This window comes from Schistocerca serialis, chromosome 7 (assembly GCF_023864345.2).
Source record: "Schistocerca serialis cubense isolate TAMUIC-IGC-003099 chromosome 7, iqSchSeri2.2, whole genome shotgun sequence".
Classification (NCBI taxonomy): domain Eukaryota; kingdom Metazoa; phylum Arthropoda; class Insecta; order Orthoptera; family Acrididae; genus Schistocerca; species Schistocerca serialis.
The window spans coordinates 550,860,750-550,876,453 of NC_064644.1; the positions used below are offsets into that span (position 1 = coordinate 550,860,750).

Below are 15,704 nucleotides of genomic sequence, written 5' to 3' on the forward strand. Positions count from 1 at the left end.
TTTACTTTACGGTAATCTAGTGTGTTGCAGATTTGCACCAGTGTAGTCCTTCAGATGTTGTTGTGAGCGGTCGTGACTACGGCCGTGTTAAAAGGGAGCGGCAAGATTCTTAGCCCGAAAGCTCATACTAGAAAAAAGTTATTTCTGCCTCTGAATAAAAAAATAGTTCAAATGGCTCTGAGCACTATGGGACTTAACATCTGAGGTCATCAGTCCCCTATACTTAAACCTAACTAACAGAAGGACATCACACACGTCCATGCCCGAGGCGGCAGCAGCAGCAGTCGCGCGGTTTCGGACTGAAGCGCCTAGGACCGCTCGGCCACCGTGGCCGGCCCCTCTGAATAAATTATAACTTGATATTTACAGTGTGCTTTCTGCTTATAATTTTAAATCTATTTCTTTTTAAAAAAAGCTTTCAGAAATAAAATTCCCATTTGTTCAAAGCAATTTGATTTTGATTTCATCAGTTACTCCCTGGCAACTACTTTTACGCTCACAGTAGTGTGATCAAATGTGTTAATGTTCTTGATGAATCGCTAGTAAATAAAATAAATTGTTAAGAATAGTCTTTGAAAACTAAATCCATGGTTCATTATTGAGATCTGGCGCAGCACCCCCAAATCGCTGGTTCTTGAGTCACCAACAGAGCCTTTTTGGGTAGCAGATAAGCCACACAGCGCTTCTGAGCATGCAACGAGCCGCATAGCCACGGACAGGTGAACATTAGGACATTTGATCATATGATGGCAGGCGTCGCCGCCGGCAATACTGAGGCAGCAAAGAGAGACGTGTCCAGGCAGGGCTCCAGTGGGGTGGACTCCGGCGACGATGGTCGCCGCAGGTTCAAAAGCTTATGGACAAAGAGAGCTGCTGAAGTCACTTTGGAGCAGACGGCGGGCAACTTCGTTCATGCGACGCCACAGTAGGGATGGCAGAAACCTACCAGTTAAAGCCGACTGCAGTAGTTTCTGGGCAACCGGTACTTTCGTTATTGGTTATTACAGGCTTTCTCCTTTTTTACTAATAACCTGGTAAAATAGCCGGCATATCAGTTTGCCATAACAGCAGTGCTAAAACTTAAATATAACGTTTTTAATGAGCAGTTTTTATTCTTGAAATTTTATTGGCTGTGATTCAGCAACCTTACCCTATTTAATTACAGAAACGTATGTACAGTCACTTTGGTTGCACAAAATTTTGTCAGTTGACCACGGTTTCGACTGCTCTAGGGCAATCTTCATCAGTAAAAAAAGTTACATGCAGTACTTGTCATCACACCATGGTTTAAAACATCTGAACAAAAGTGCCCTCCGCAAACAGAAATGTCGTAGGAATCTGTCAATTTGTAGGAAATGTCATTATTGTTTGATACGAGAGCACTTTTGCTCAGTCGTTTTAAACCATGGTGTGATTACACGTATTCCATGTAACTTTTTATACATGAAGATTGCCCTATTGCAGTGGAAACCGCAGTCAACTGACAAAATTTTGTGCAACCGAAGTGGCTGTAGATTTCTGTAATTTTTATTCGTAATATTTCCATTGCTTTGAACTATTTGGTTGTAACAGAAATTGGTCAGTACCATTTTAATAACGACGCCTACAGTTAGAAGCTAAGTAGCAACCACATGATATACGATTCGGTACAGCGTTGTAGGGACAGTAATGTACCTGTTGCACTGTGTCTTGGCCTACTAGACGGCACGCGTCTCAGTGCAGGGTGCAAGACTTGCCCCCATATGATCTATACGTTGGTCTCTCGCTGTCGTCCTCGGACATCTATTATACAAAGGGGTCCAAAAAAATGTATCCACTGTTTAAAAGTCCATAACTGGTAAACTGTCTCATCTTTGGTAGCGTAATAGTTTGTAGTTCCGGCAATCGCCACACAAGGGTTGTATTGCGTTGTTTTGTTTTTTCAGATGACAGTCGCCAGATAGTGAGTGGTTTGTTGTTAGTTGCACCTGGCGCAAGGCTTACATTCGATGAAAGGAAGTCAGTTTTGAAGTGGTATTTTAAGTACGAAAACATTAATGAGGTTCAACGGCAATGACAAAATGAGTATCAAACAGAGCCACCGACACATTTAACGATTCGTCGTATTCTAGGCAAATTTTAAGCGGAAGGCTATGTTAAAGATGTACGCAAGCAACGATCTGGTCGACCTGTAACAGTAACAAGTCCAGCTAACTCCCTTGGTGTGTTACAACAATTCACTCACTCACCACAGAAGTCTGTGATACAGTGTGCCCGTGAAACTGGAGTGAGTCGCTCAAGTGTTCGGCGAATTTTAAAGGCAGCAAAGTGGAAGTGCTACATCCCACGATTGCTACACGCAACGAACGAGGACGACCCAGTTCGTAGAATGGAGTACTGAGAGTGGTTTACTAACATGGTGCGCAACGATGAAGTTTGCAGAGATGATTGTGTGGTCTGATGAGGCACAGTTCAAACTCAGTGGTACAGTAAATCGCCACAGTTGCATCTACTGGGCCGCCGAAAATCCGAACGTCCGTGTAGACACAGCCATGAATTTGCCAGGAGTAAATGTGTGGTGTGGGTTGTCTTACAGGGGCTCGATTGGGCCATTCTTCTTTGACGCCACAATTATCGGTGAGGTGTACCTTCAGAAGCTTCAGACATCCATTTTACCTGCCATCCGAGACTTGTTGAATGTAAACTCTTCCGTCTCCATACAACATGGTGCCCCAGCCCACCACCAAAATCGTGCTAGTGTGTATCTCGACGAAAATCTACCGGGAAGATGGATAGGCCGTAGAGGTGCTGTGGAGTATCCACCACGTTCCCCAGACCTAACTCCTCTGGACTTTTACCTGTGGGCCACGCACATTGGATGAACTTCGAGAATCCATCGTACATTCATGTGCAAATATCCAACGTAACACACTGCAGTCAGTAGTTCGTGCTGCAGTTCGGCGGCATCGTTGGTGTGTGGATGTTAATGGTGACCATTTCGAACACCTACAGTGATATCTTTCAGATGGACTTTAAGCTACACGTTCACCAAAAATGAGACATCTCCGTCAATTAGTTTGCAAATTATGGACTTTTAAACAGTGGATACATTTTTTTCGACCCCTCTGTATTGCTGAATGCTACCATCCCTACTTTGGAAGTATCTCATGAAGAGTGGTAGAAATAAAGTACGATCTATTGTTTTAAAAGATTAAAAATTGGATGATGCAACAATTCATTGATGCAGCTATAATTTTTTCCGTGTTATAAACTTAAGATAATAGCTGAACCCTTAGTTTTGTGGTTGCTTCACGGTGAAAAATTGATGCCATCCGAAAGTGGTGATGCAGGTAACTTAACAACTTGCGACCTCTAGCTCTCGCTGGCGGCGCGCGCATCCTTCGCTGGAGACAACGAGACGGTTTTCTGCAGCACCGTCAACTCCGTATCGATCGTGAGCGCCTAGCTCTTCACCGTCACTAGAATTTTACATTATCTGTTCGAAATCTAAGTTTATTACTGGAAGTGATAAACCAAAAAACCGAAAATCTGTAATTTCAGAAACCGGTTATTTTGAGAGGCTTTAACAGTCAGTGTAAATTGGCGACGAAAACAGCCGGTATAACTGAAAACCGGTTGTTACAGCGATAACCGCCATCCCTTTGTCATCGTCGCACTACCCACCCCGCCGCCCAACAGCGCAGATGCAAGATGCATCGCAACGGCGGCGACTTTTGCCTCGGCACATCTGTCACCTATGAATGTTGCCTACCCTGCAGCCTTCAGCAACAACAGTACTGATACTCTGTATGCCACTGTCAGAGGTAACAGAACGACTACCGCTTACAACTATCAACTCGGAAGTTTACCAATTTGATATTTTGAATTTTTTCCTCTCCTAATAATTTAAGGATATATAACGTGCTCAGGCCTAAAATATTTAATATATTGTTGAATAATATGGTTCACTGTGTAAGTAAGCACGCTACTATTATTCCATGCAAAATTTCATTTTTGTAGGCTTAATGCTGGATGAGATAAAGGTGCCTAAGCATGCAAAAACTTTGGTTACGGGAAACTGAAACGACACATTTGTATATCATTTTCTTCCCAGTGCTAACATGTCAAAACATTCCAGCACCATAATCTTGTTGATTCTGAATGCCCTTCTTCATTTTACTTTCTTTTCTTTGTTATATTCGCCTTCTTTGTCATGCTTACAGCAGCTTTTTAAGTTTCAGTTACAAAAATTGCCTATCCACAGGTAGCAGCGCACTTTTCATGTTGTCACCAGTTTTTATGCCTAGTCTGCTCATGGTTTTAACTGCTTGTTACTCCATCATGAACACATATTATAGCGTCCATCATACCAATCTAAAAAGCTGACAAGCCGACAAACAGTTTTTGGCAGGTGCTCCCAAATGCAACTACTGAATCTTTCATTCGGATTCTGTTTTTTGCCATGTTAACATTTTTTGATGAGTTTAGAATCTGAACGATCACTACTATTGGCTTTAGTTCTACCATAAAAGTTTCTGGCAACGAGTGTGCATGTGCATGTTTCTGTCCATTTGCTTCACTCCTATTACACTTGCAGCATGTGTTTTCCTTTGAACAGAGGCCGTGCTGTGGATGATCATCAGAGGATATTCTGTAAAACAGAGTTGACCAAACTGCTTTTGCCATCTCAGTGTCATTTTCGTTGTTTCTCCTGATGGACTGACCATCAGGTTTTTTTATTCGTTATTTGGTGAGTGTGCCTTGTCTACCAACTAACTTGCCATCAGACTTTCTGTTTTGTACTTCCAGAGTTTCCTATGTCTTACCCCCATTCTGTCCTCACATGTCCTACACATTCCACCTTTCTAATCTAAGTTTCACCATATCGTTTTAGGAGCCACAGCACTACTGGAGCTTTAGAGTCGTCAAGGTAGTGTGTTGCACACCAGGTCTAGCAATTGACCTATTAAAAATAGACATTGCCCTTGCTTTCAACATTGCCACTGAAACCTTCAAAGTTTTTGTCACATTTGTTTTCAGTTACGTTATTGGTAAAACCTTGGCAGCGTTTTGTGACGTTCACAGTCCAGCACCTTGCCTCTATCTAAAGAGGTAACTGTGACAGCTCTATTCGGCGATGTATGAGCGATCTCCTGCCAGGAACCACCCAATGCAGCTACAGTATCAGTAGATTGACAAATATCTACGGTTTCTTTCTCTGCCCTCTGCATGGATGCCTCACTGACTTCTGTTAGGGCATCATGCAAACGTCCGTAACGCCCCTCAAATTTGACACGCGCTGGTGGGATATCCTCATAGCACAGAACATCTGGACTGTTTTTTCCCCTTTACATTACACCTCATGGCATAAGCAAGGCGACTATTCACTTCACTATATTCTCTTCATGTTACGGGAGGTCTTAGTACATTTCGTTACTTTATACATTCGAAATTCCACTAAAATTTTGCTAACTAGATCTCTTCTCTTCTCTTATGTCCTCACTAAGTTCAAGAGATTTTTCAGTATTACAGCACTTACATTTAGCAACAGAGAACAGTAGTTCGAAAAACTTCCACTTATTAATTAAAATGTAACAGATTTTCCCTATTTCTGACACCAACAACTTGTTCATTTTTGGTAAGATGTTTCAATTTGCGAAACACTACCTGGCGAACTCTTAGGCCCAATCTCACTTCGCTGCGGCCTAACAATATCTTCATTTTTACGAGTTTCAACAACAAGCTTGTGTTGATTACTGTAAAGCTTACAACTGCAACTAAACTTCATTTTTGGCATTTTACGATGTAAAATGTTTGAAAGACGCAGTTAAAAAAACACTCGTACCCACACGGAAAACACAAGTAAACCCAAATGATCTACTTGTATCGACAGAAAGATCGATTGGAATAAACCCTTGCTCACAGTAAAGTCGATATGTCCTTCAAGTATGTTACACAAACAAGTTGCTATGGAAATAGAGGCGCAAAAATTAAATAACAAGACATCATAGGCAAAGTTTTGTTTGAAAGTAGTGTGACAGCTAGGCACTGACTTTCCGCATCTGCTTTAGAAAGCATTTAATCACGGTTATGATGAGGTATTATACGTTAAGTACTCGTATATATTTTTAATATCAGGAAGAACCATAAAATTTTATTAAATGAAACAATTCCATGTCTTGGGGCCTCATGACGTCCAAGTCCCCTTAGGCCATTTATGAACACCATGCAAAACATAGATCTGGAGGGTTGCAAGGAGACGTGAACCTTTTTCATCTGAAATCTGAGTACATTGACTTGTCACTGCTTGGTGCGGACAGTACCGGTGAACGAGTAGAGCTTCAAAAGTAGCTGAGTTACACAAGGTTACTCGAAACAGTCGTGCGTGGATTTCTTCAAAACACCATCTTCGCTTAACAAGAACTAGAGAAGAAAGAAGAGCGATGAGATATTGCTCCGGTAGTCTCTTTGACGCTGAACGCTCGCTCTGACACCAACGGGCATAAGAAACGTCCTCCCACTTCGTTACCAACAACTAGCAACAGTTTTAATTGACTCGTATTACCATTTACCTACTCGGGCTTAATACATTACAAACTACTGTCATCCGAATGTCCGGCACTCTTTCCATTCAGTTCGTATTATCTGCTGTCGATTGCGTTACGATTTAAGTGGCCAATGCTACGAACGGTATCGATTCAGTAATCGAGTTGTACCCTTAAGGGGAGCCGGAGGTGCCTACGCTGCCCATGTTAAAATCACTAAGTTTGAGGAACATTTATGAATAAACTACCAAATACAAAAATTTGAATTTTTTTTTACATATAGAGTGGTTTAGTATTGCAGTTATGACAGAGGGATTTTGGAGTATCTTCTAGTTTCCTTCCAATTATTTTTTTTATTAATGACCCAAATTCTTTTTACCAATAATTGCTTTATAATTAAACTGAAATGAAACTACTGAACATATTGCCAAATGGCTGCGTTACAATGTAAGTTTGACCACTAGGAGTGCTGTATAAAAATTTCATCTCTCTAGCTTGAGTGAATTTTGAGAAAATGTTCCTTATATTCGAAAAATTCTAATTTACAGGAAATGGCTATCAAAGTTTCTCAATACATTCCTGCACTATAGGATGGATTATCAGGGTCTTCTTCATCCTCCAAAAGCTTCCTCTTCTGTCTTCTTTTCTGGCCTGTTGTTCCATCATACTTCATATGCCTTTCTCTTCTTTCTGCTCCTCTTATCCTTTCTCTGTCAATATTTCTTAGTGCTCGTACAGTGTTCACCCCAGCTGTAAATCCTAATGCCTTCAGAACTTCACACTTCACACTGTTCCCTTGGTTGTAGGTTGCTATTGCATCATAAATGCCAAAGTGCAGTGTTTTTATGCTTACACCCTTATAGGAATCACTTTCCAAATCAAATTGTTTACGCCCTCATTAGAATTCTGCGTCTTTCCGTGTAGACACTGTAACAATTCTGGCTGTGCTAAGTCATGAAAAATTGGTTTTAATCCATTTATCACAGCTGCTGGCAAACCATGTTTGTGATCATAGTCCTTTTTTGCATTATATTTGCACCAGGAATATTTTGGGCACAGGCTGTGTTGAGGGTATTCATTGGAAGAGGCAGTATGAAGGAACAATGCCCACACTGCTTTTCGCATGTCACTAACATTACTAGTATTTTGCCTTATAGCATACCCATAGTATCTCTGTAGACGTTCAATCACGTCATCAGTAAGCCTGCCTCTCCCTCCTATTGTCTTTCCATCACTGAGCTTACCTGAACCCAAAGTTTGTTTGAGCCTTTTAGCGCTTCATTTGCCACAGAAAACAATGTAGCCAACCCTTGCACACTCGCTGTATGCGTAACATAAGGCGCTGTATGCGTAACAGGCCGCGAAAATCCCAAGCAGTTCGCCAGGACGTCACGAGAGGGTGTTAGATACATTCAGCGGCCGCCCATTTCCTCTGCAGGCGTGGGGGAAAATGGTAATAACTCCACTTCTAGGGTGAGTAGAACAATAATTCAAAGTTTACATTAAAGAGGAATGTTCCAATTAATTTTCGGTAGCAAAAAAAATCTTAATTTTTTGGCTTTGACCACCTCCGGCTCCCCTTAAGTTAATTTCATTTTGCGCTATTCTCCGGCTCTGGGTGAGCCAACAGCTCGTTCGCATTCGTCCGGCCACCGCACTGGTACACGTCGTGCGCACTGACTGGCACAGTTTTGTGGCCAAAGCTTACATTCCCATTTCTTTGGTTTTCCGCCTTCCCCGATCAACCACATGCCGGTGTTACATTTTTCTTTTACTCACTGGTCCCTCCATGTACTCTGCAGGAATGGCTAACCCACTAAGCGTTTGGCTGTCGAAATTAATAACGTACCTTCCTTAGATGGAACAGTACCGTCACCGCGTTGTCACAGTTAGTTGCATTGACATGCGTAGTAACAATTGCCAAGCAGATCGACTTCAGCCTGGGAGAGTATGGATCCACACACGTGCATTTATACTACGACTACACTACTACAGCAAACTACGAAGAACCCCCGTGGTCGTGAGATTCTAAAAATAGCAGTATGAGCCCAGATTATCTTTTACAAGATAAACTAGACTACTGTCATTGAAATACCGATCAGATAAGTTGATTCACTCTTGAGGATCAGATGCACTACATAAGGGTTCACTGCGCATAAATGGGAGTAGGACGCCAAAGGGGCCGACTTGGAGCAGGAGAGGCACCATACGACATTTTAATTTCCACTGTCTATACTTTTACAAGTAAATTAATAAAACTTTGTCAGAATGATCAGGTGGGATTCAAGATTCACACTCATAGCAATGGAAGTTCAAAAACAGAACAAAAATTTTTTTAAATGTGAAATTTCATCTTTTTTTCACTTGCTATTGGCTGCATTTGTAGCTGTAGGTACACTAGCCTTCATAAGTAAGAGATTCTTCAGTGAATTTTTCACAGCATACAAACCATACTTAAGTCTACGAACTCCAGAATTTATTTAATTTATGAAAAAATGAATGAGCCGTTACATTTGAAACTTCATGTTTAGAAAAAACTCAAATTTTATAGATAATTCTCAATTTTTACTACAGTTTTTAATACTTTTGCAAAGTTCTAGGGTTTAACATTAAGGAGTATGTCTTTAATTAGCAGACTTCTACATAAGTAAGAGAGAAAGTATCTATAGTAACAATTGCAGCCAATAGTAAGTAAAAAAAGGTTGAAATTGCACATGTAAAAAATTAGTTATTTTTCTGAACTTCCATTACTGTGAGTGTGAATCCTAAATCCCTGGTTACGCTGAAAAAGTCTTATGAATTTATTTGTAAAAGTATAGACAATGGAAATTAAAATTTTCTGTGGTGCCTCTCCTGTTCCAAGTCGGTCCGTTTGACGTCCTACCTCTCCTTTAAATTGCTATTTCGAGGTTACTGATCTATACATGCTGTTTCAGGCGCGGTTTTCTCGATGTCAGAAGCTGCACCATAACTTGGAATCCTTACCTTTATACTCCCACGTAACTTGCATACTATCAGAGCGCTTTAACGTCGTTCCGGAAACGAAAAACAGTTCTGATATTGTTGTATGTCACGGGAGTATGGTTTGAGTTAGTTAACTGTAGAAGAGAAACAAGAAATCAAGAAACTGAAACAGTTCTTTACTATCAGTGCGGAAATAATATCTATTGATCCATAAGACGAAGCAAGTAGCACGTTGTTTTCATCAAAAATCTTCGTGTAACTGTTTGCCAAAAAACACGGCCGCGATGAAGTTCGCCTTTATCGTAGTAACCACTGAAGCTTTGTTCCCGCTAAGACAGTTCTGTCGATACAGGAATTGGTCTTCTGCACCTTCGGAAGCGCACCACTTCGATATTCGCATCTCGATTTGGACGCTGTGTACTCGAGTCACTGTTGTCACATTGTCACAGCATGTCAGTGCACACACTCCCAACTTCACGGTTTGATCCCCGCCTTTCGCAATTTTCCACCGGGCTTCGAAAGTTCACACCATTCCATCGTTGAGGGCGTATTAGCGAATTACGACCTTTAACACGTCATTTTCAAGGCGCAAATGGTAACGTGTCGAAACATCGGCGGTTGTCGTAGACGTCATCAGACTCTGGACATGATGTAAGTTGCTTGAATATTTTCAAATTTGCCGTTAAACTCCGGCTGTATGTACTAGGTTAATAAATTAGCAGATATACCCTGAAATACTGCCTAGAAAAGTATGATTAACTATTCCGAGTAAGCTTACTGGATAAAAAATTATTCACCTATTGCACACGCGTTGATTAAACTTGAATCCTTTGTAAATGACACATCGATCGAATAACGCCCCCAGTCAGACGTGAGGACAAGGCAGTGGTGATGAGTGAGATTCAAATGGCTCTGAGCACTATGAGACTTAACATCTGAGATCATCAGTCCCCTAGAACTTAGACCTACTTATACCTAACTAACCTAAGGACATCACACACATCCATGCCCTAGGCAGGATTCGAACCTGCGACCGTAGTGGCCGCGCGGTTCCAGACTGAAGCGCCTAGAACCGCTCGGTCACAGCGGCCGGTGGTGAGTGAGACATTTATGTTTTAAACGGTCATTGGATGTAGACATGGGCAAATGTAAGGACGTGAGAGATCAGCAAAGAAGAACCATCGTCTTTGGTAGTGCCCATGTCCGTTCGGTGTGCAAAGTTGCAGGAGTAGTTGGTGTTTCGTGGCGGACTGTTCAACGTGCCTATACGCAGTGCTGTAAAACAGGCGGCCACGAAACACGACGTCGCAACTGTGCAGACATCGGCAACTGGGGGTTTCGTGCCGGACCCGATCGTTAAACAGGCTGTTTCAGTAATGGTGTTTCAGACATTCAGGGACGCTCAAGAAAGGTAAATGTATGAGTTTGAGGTAAAGGAGCCTGGTCCTTAGGTTAGTTAGGTTTAACTAGTTCTAAGTTCTAGGGGACTAATGACCTCAGCAGTTGGGTCCCATAGTGCTCAGAGCCATTTGAACCATTTGAACACGTAATTCAGCGTGTAACACAGATATGAATATTCACTCAACCATACGTTCCACAGTTCTTGTTTCACATGGAAGTCACAATATACTAATTATTTGGTTAAAGTTTTATTCCAGTATCTATAGAAGTTCTTCAGTCATTAGATTTCAAAATACCAGTAAAAATTGCAGGCCACGACGTCCAGGCCCAGGCAAATACCTTGATGGTTCCTTTGAAGAAGACACGACTGATTACATTCTCTAGCGTTCCCAATCCGTGTCTGTGCTCCACCACAAATGAACTCGTTCTAGACTGGGCGTTAAACCAGAACCTTCCGCTGACATTGACAGTGGTCTATGTCCGGTCGTGAGATGTCAACGGCGAAAGCGAGAGCCAAAGTGAATGTGAAGCTAGCAGTAAAAGCTAGAGCTGTCAAGGAAAACACCGGCGATAACTGATAACCGACCACTGTGTCACGTCACAGACAGATAATTGCACCTGCGAAGACGCAAAAAGGCGAGAGAAGTTGTATTTAAACTGGAGGAAACTTCCCCAAATCACTATTGTTGAAAGTGAGCCGCTATGCCAGTGTGCCTGTATGGTGTGAAAAGTAATTACAAAGTTAAATGGAACAACGTCGACTCCAGAGCTGATTATCATAACAACAGCTGTAAAGTCTGTTGTGGAGTCTGCTGAGAAAATAATAGCGTTGTATTCACACTTGCATATGGCTTCATAGTCCTTTAATGTATGAAGTGAACACACTGTCGGCTTGCAGGGTACGTATATTTTCGTACAGGCACTATGAACCACATGCATCTACGAGCTCTTATTGCATTAATAGATTCAGTACTGCATTACTTATTGCTCATGCATTTTTTTAGGATCACGGAATTCTGCTGTATACATGTTATTGCTGACACTCGCAGATAATGCGACACGTATAAACTTTTGAAGAAGGGCACTAAGTGCCCGAAAAGGGTTAAGAAATTAAATTTCTTTTACCCAACTGGTTGCAGATTATTTCAGTGTATACAACTACAGATAAAAACTAAAAATATGTGCATAACTATCACCATCGAGAGAGTAGAATCCTACTGCAGCCTTAACGACAGTGCATTTGTGGTCAACACTGACAAAATTACTAGGAAAATGGTACGTCAAAGACTCAGCACGGTCTCACGGTGAGATATATTGGATATGTACAAACGCTAACAAAGAACACGACGAAATCAATAGTAATAAACGGAATTGTTCGGAACCCAACAAAGTGGGGGCAACAGCTTCACATCTATGGTTTAACCCCGACTCTTCTAAAATAGGTACGCAAATTTCGTAGAACGGATATCCGTTATTGTGGATATAGAGAAATGGAGGACATTAGCAATATACTTTTTGTGTGCCCAATACAGAGCGCTAAGACAGACAATCTTTTTTCGTGGCTACTCAGGTCACGCGTCAAAATCCTTTACGGACTACATTCTTTTACTAAAAGATTTAAAAGTTTCGTGACAGCTCGTTTAATTTCCCAGTGGTGTAAATGATTCAGTAGGTCATATTTGTACAACTTAACGGGAGATACATGGTATGTATTGTATAACAGTACAAATGATAGTCATGATGTAGGTTGACGTCTATTTTCAGTACTTTTTTCGGTTCTTCCACGTAAAGTATATTAGAACACAGAACTACAGAACAAAAACACTATAACTGCCAAAGCAAGATTGAATGCCGCCTGACTTCGTTATGAACGCGTGATTGCTAAGAAAATACAAGGTCAGGCAGCGAAAACTGGCCATCCCAAATATTTCCGAACGAATCAATATATAGGGTTGCTGTTTTCACCAAGTGATAGTGGACCATATGGCGAATTTCCTGACGTTCGCAGGTAGCATTTATCGTATACGAGGGGCCTTTGAAAAGTCCATGCAAAAATAAAAACTACTTACGTGTTTGGAATAAACCTTTTTCATTTTTCCACGTAGTCTCCTTTTAGACTTATACACTTCGCCCAACGCTGTTCTAATTTGTTGATCCCTTCTGAATAATAGGAATTGTCCAAGTCTGCAAAACAGCTATAAGTTGCTGCGATCACCTCCTCGTTTCAGTAAAATCTTCGACCTATCAACCATTTCTTCAAGTTGGAGAACAAATAGTAGTCCGCGGGAGTCAAGTCTGGAGAACAGAGGGGATGTGAAATGAGTTGGAATCGTATTTCCATTAATTTTGTGATCACAACTGCTGAGGTGTGTGCTGGTGCATTGTCGTGATGGAAAAAGACTTTTTTGCGGTCCAATCGCCGGCGTTTCTCTTGAAGCTCTGTTTTCAAACGCTTCAATAACGATGAATAATATGCACCGGTAATACTTTTACCCATTATCAGATAGTCGATGGGATTATCCCTTGCGAATCCCAATAGACAGTCGCCATAACCTATTCGGCCGTAGGAATGGTCTTCGCCTTTTTTGGTGTAGATTCTCCCTTGATAACCCATTGTTTAGATTGTTGTTTGGTCTCAGGAGTACAGTAATGTATCCATGTTTCATCCACAGTGACGACGCTTGAAGTCCTGCGGATTCTTCCTCAACAGCTGCAAACCGTACTTGCAACACTTAACACGATTCCGTTTTTGGTCAAGCGTGAGCTATCTTGCAGATAGTTTTCTCATTTCCAAATGTTTATGCAAAATATTATGTATCCATTCATTCGAGATTCACACAGCACTAGCAATCTGTCACATGTTAACTCTTCTGTCATCCATCACCATATCATGAATTTTATCAATGATATATGGAGTCGTAACCTCCACAGGACGTTCAGCATTACTTGTGCCCATATAGCCACTCTGAAAATTTTGAAACCACTTATAAACTGCTCTAATCGAAGGTGCAGACACACCGTAATGTGTTTTAAGCTTCTCTTTAGTCTCCTGAGGCGTTTTGCCTTTCGTAAAGTAATGTTTAATTACCACACGAAATTCTTCTTCGTCCATTTTTTGACAATCACTGGACTTCCTTGATTCACACGAATGCCAGACACAAATAAATAGACCAATATGGCTGAAATTTGGTGTGAGTTCTTTCCAAAGATGCTACTAACTAAACGTGACCTCGATACGTGCTAGTGGTGCCATCTCTCGGACTTTGCACGGACTTTTCAAACCGCCCGTATAGTCGCCAAATTTCGACACCACTTTTTTGATGGAATTACAGTATGTATTTTTTCTGTGCATTCGAAAGAAGCTTCTAAGACAACATGGACTACATGACATGTATGTGGCTTAATCAAATAGTATTAAGATAACTGTGCCGTAACCAGTGTCACGCCGTCAGATCAGATTCCACAAATATCTGCCCTATTATACCAAGTGTAAGCAAACACGCAACTCACCTACACTCCTGAGTTTACTGTCACGGATGCCATAAGAAGTGCCGAAAATGATGACGTTAAACACTGCTACACGTTGGAAAGTGATTCTGGAGAAACAATACTGTAAATTGAATTTCACCATCGGCAGCACAAGCCCGTGTTGTAAGGCGTTTATTCGAGTCACTAGTGTTTCCTTGAAGCTCTCTTGTTTTATTTTGCACCACAGAGGGAAGTGTAGGCGTATTAAGTTTGGCGAGTGTGCAGACCATTTTGAGTTTCCTGAATGGCAGCTGCAATTGCCTCCAAATGTTCTTTTAGGAGGGTCTGTTATTACATGAGCAAAATGGGACATCCGTCATGTTTGTACCACACAGGTTGTCATATGTCCAGTGGGATGTCTTCCAGTAACGATCGCAGCAGCATATCCTAGTAACTGGAGATACTTGAGTATTTACATTCCCATTAATATAACTGGGACACGCATTAAACGTCAGTTTCATATAAATTAAATAATGTCACCAGTGATGAAAAAATAGATTAAAAAGGAAGTGGCAGAGGGATTCGAACCCTCAACCCGCTTGTGGACCCGCTTGCTCACCGCAAACCTAATGGCTTTTTTTCTTTTTTTTAAATTTCATTTTGCTCCTTATTGTTCGTTGCATTTGGTTGGGTGGATGCACTATGACACCCATTCAAGTTCATCATTGATCCATTCACTCAGTTTTTTTTATTACAGAGGTCAGCTGACCCTCCGACCGAACATGCTGAGCTACCGTGCCGGCATCCGCTTGCCCACAATGGCTTTTTACGAAGGATAACATTGCACAGATACATCAGTTATATAATAGACACGTAAGACTTCTCGGAATTGCCAGATAAGTGTACCTTACTGCTGGCACATTACGTTCTTTCAATGGTCTACTAAAGGTGTACAAAGTCTGAAGTAAATCCGTGATCCCCCCGTCGCGACCTCCTGTTGTTTGTAACATAAGGTTTTCCCACATAAAATGTCATTCACGTACTACTTTCTAAATTTCTACAAAATCAGTTCAAAGCTGATTTTCGTAAGAAATTGCAAAAATAAATCACGATCAATTTGGTTTTAGAACAGCTATTTTACGTACATAATTTCAAACTAATCATAATTGGAAACAGGGTAATTTCCAAGAATGATTGCCTATCAAAGTCGTTGGGTCCAAACGATACATATCGAACCTACGATCGGAAATCGGTCATGCGACTCCGGTGGCGGGCGTTATGAGTATGTTTACGTTGGTCACTACAGCAACGACAAAATAAGAGCGTTACAAAAATACTTGTAATTGC

General features: G+C 41.3%; 1 protein-coding gene across 1 annotated transcript in view; it reads right to left on the reverse strand.

Moving 5' to 3' along the window:
• LOC126412553 (lipase 3-like) overlaps positions 1–15,704 on the reverse strand; it is a 146,594-nt gene that overhangs the window by 104,722 nt on the left and 26,168 nt on the right. The window lies entirely within an intron of this gene.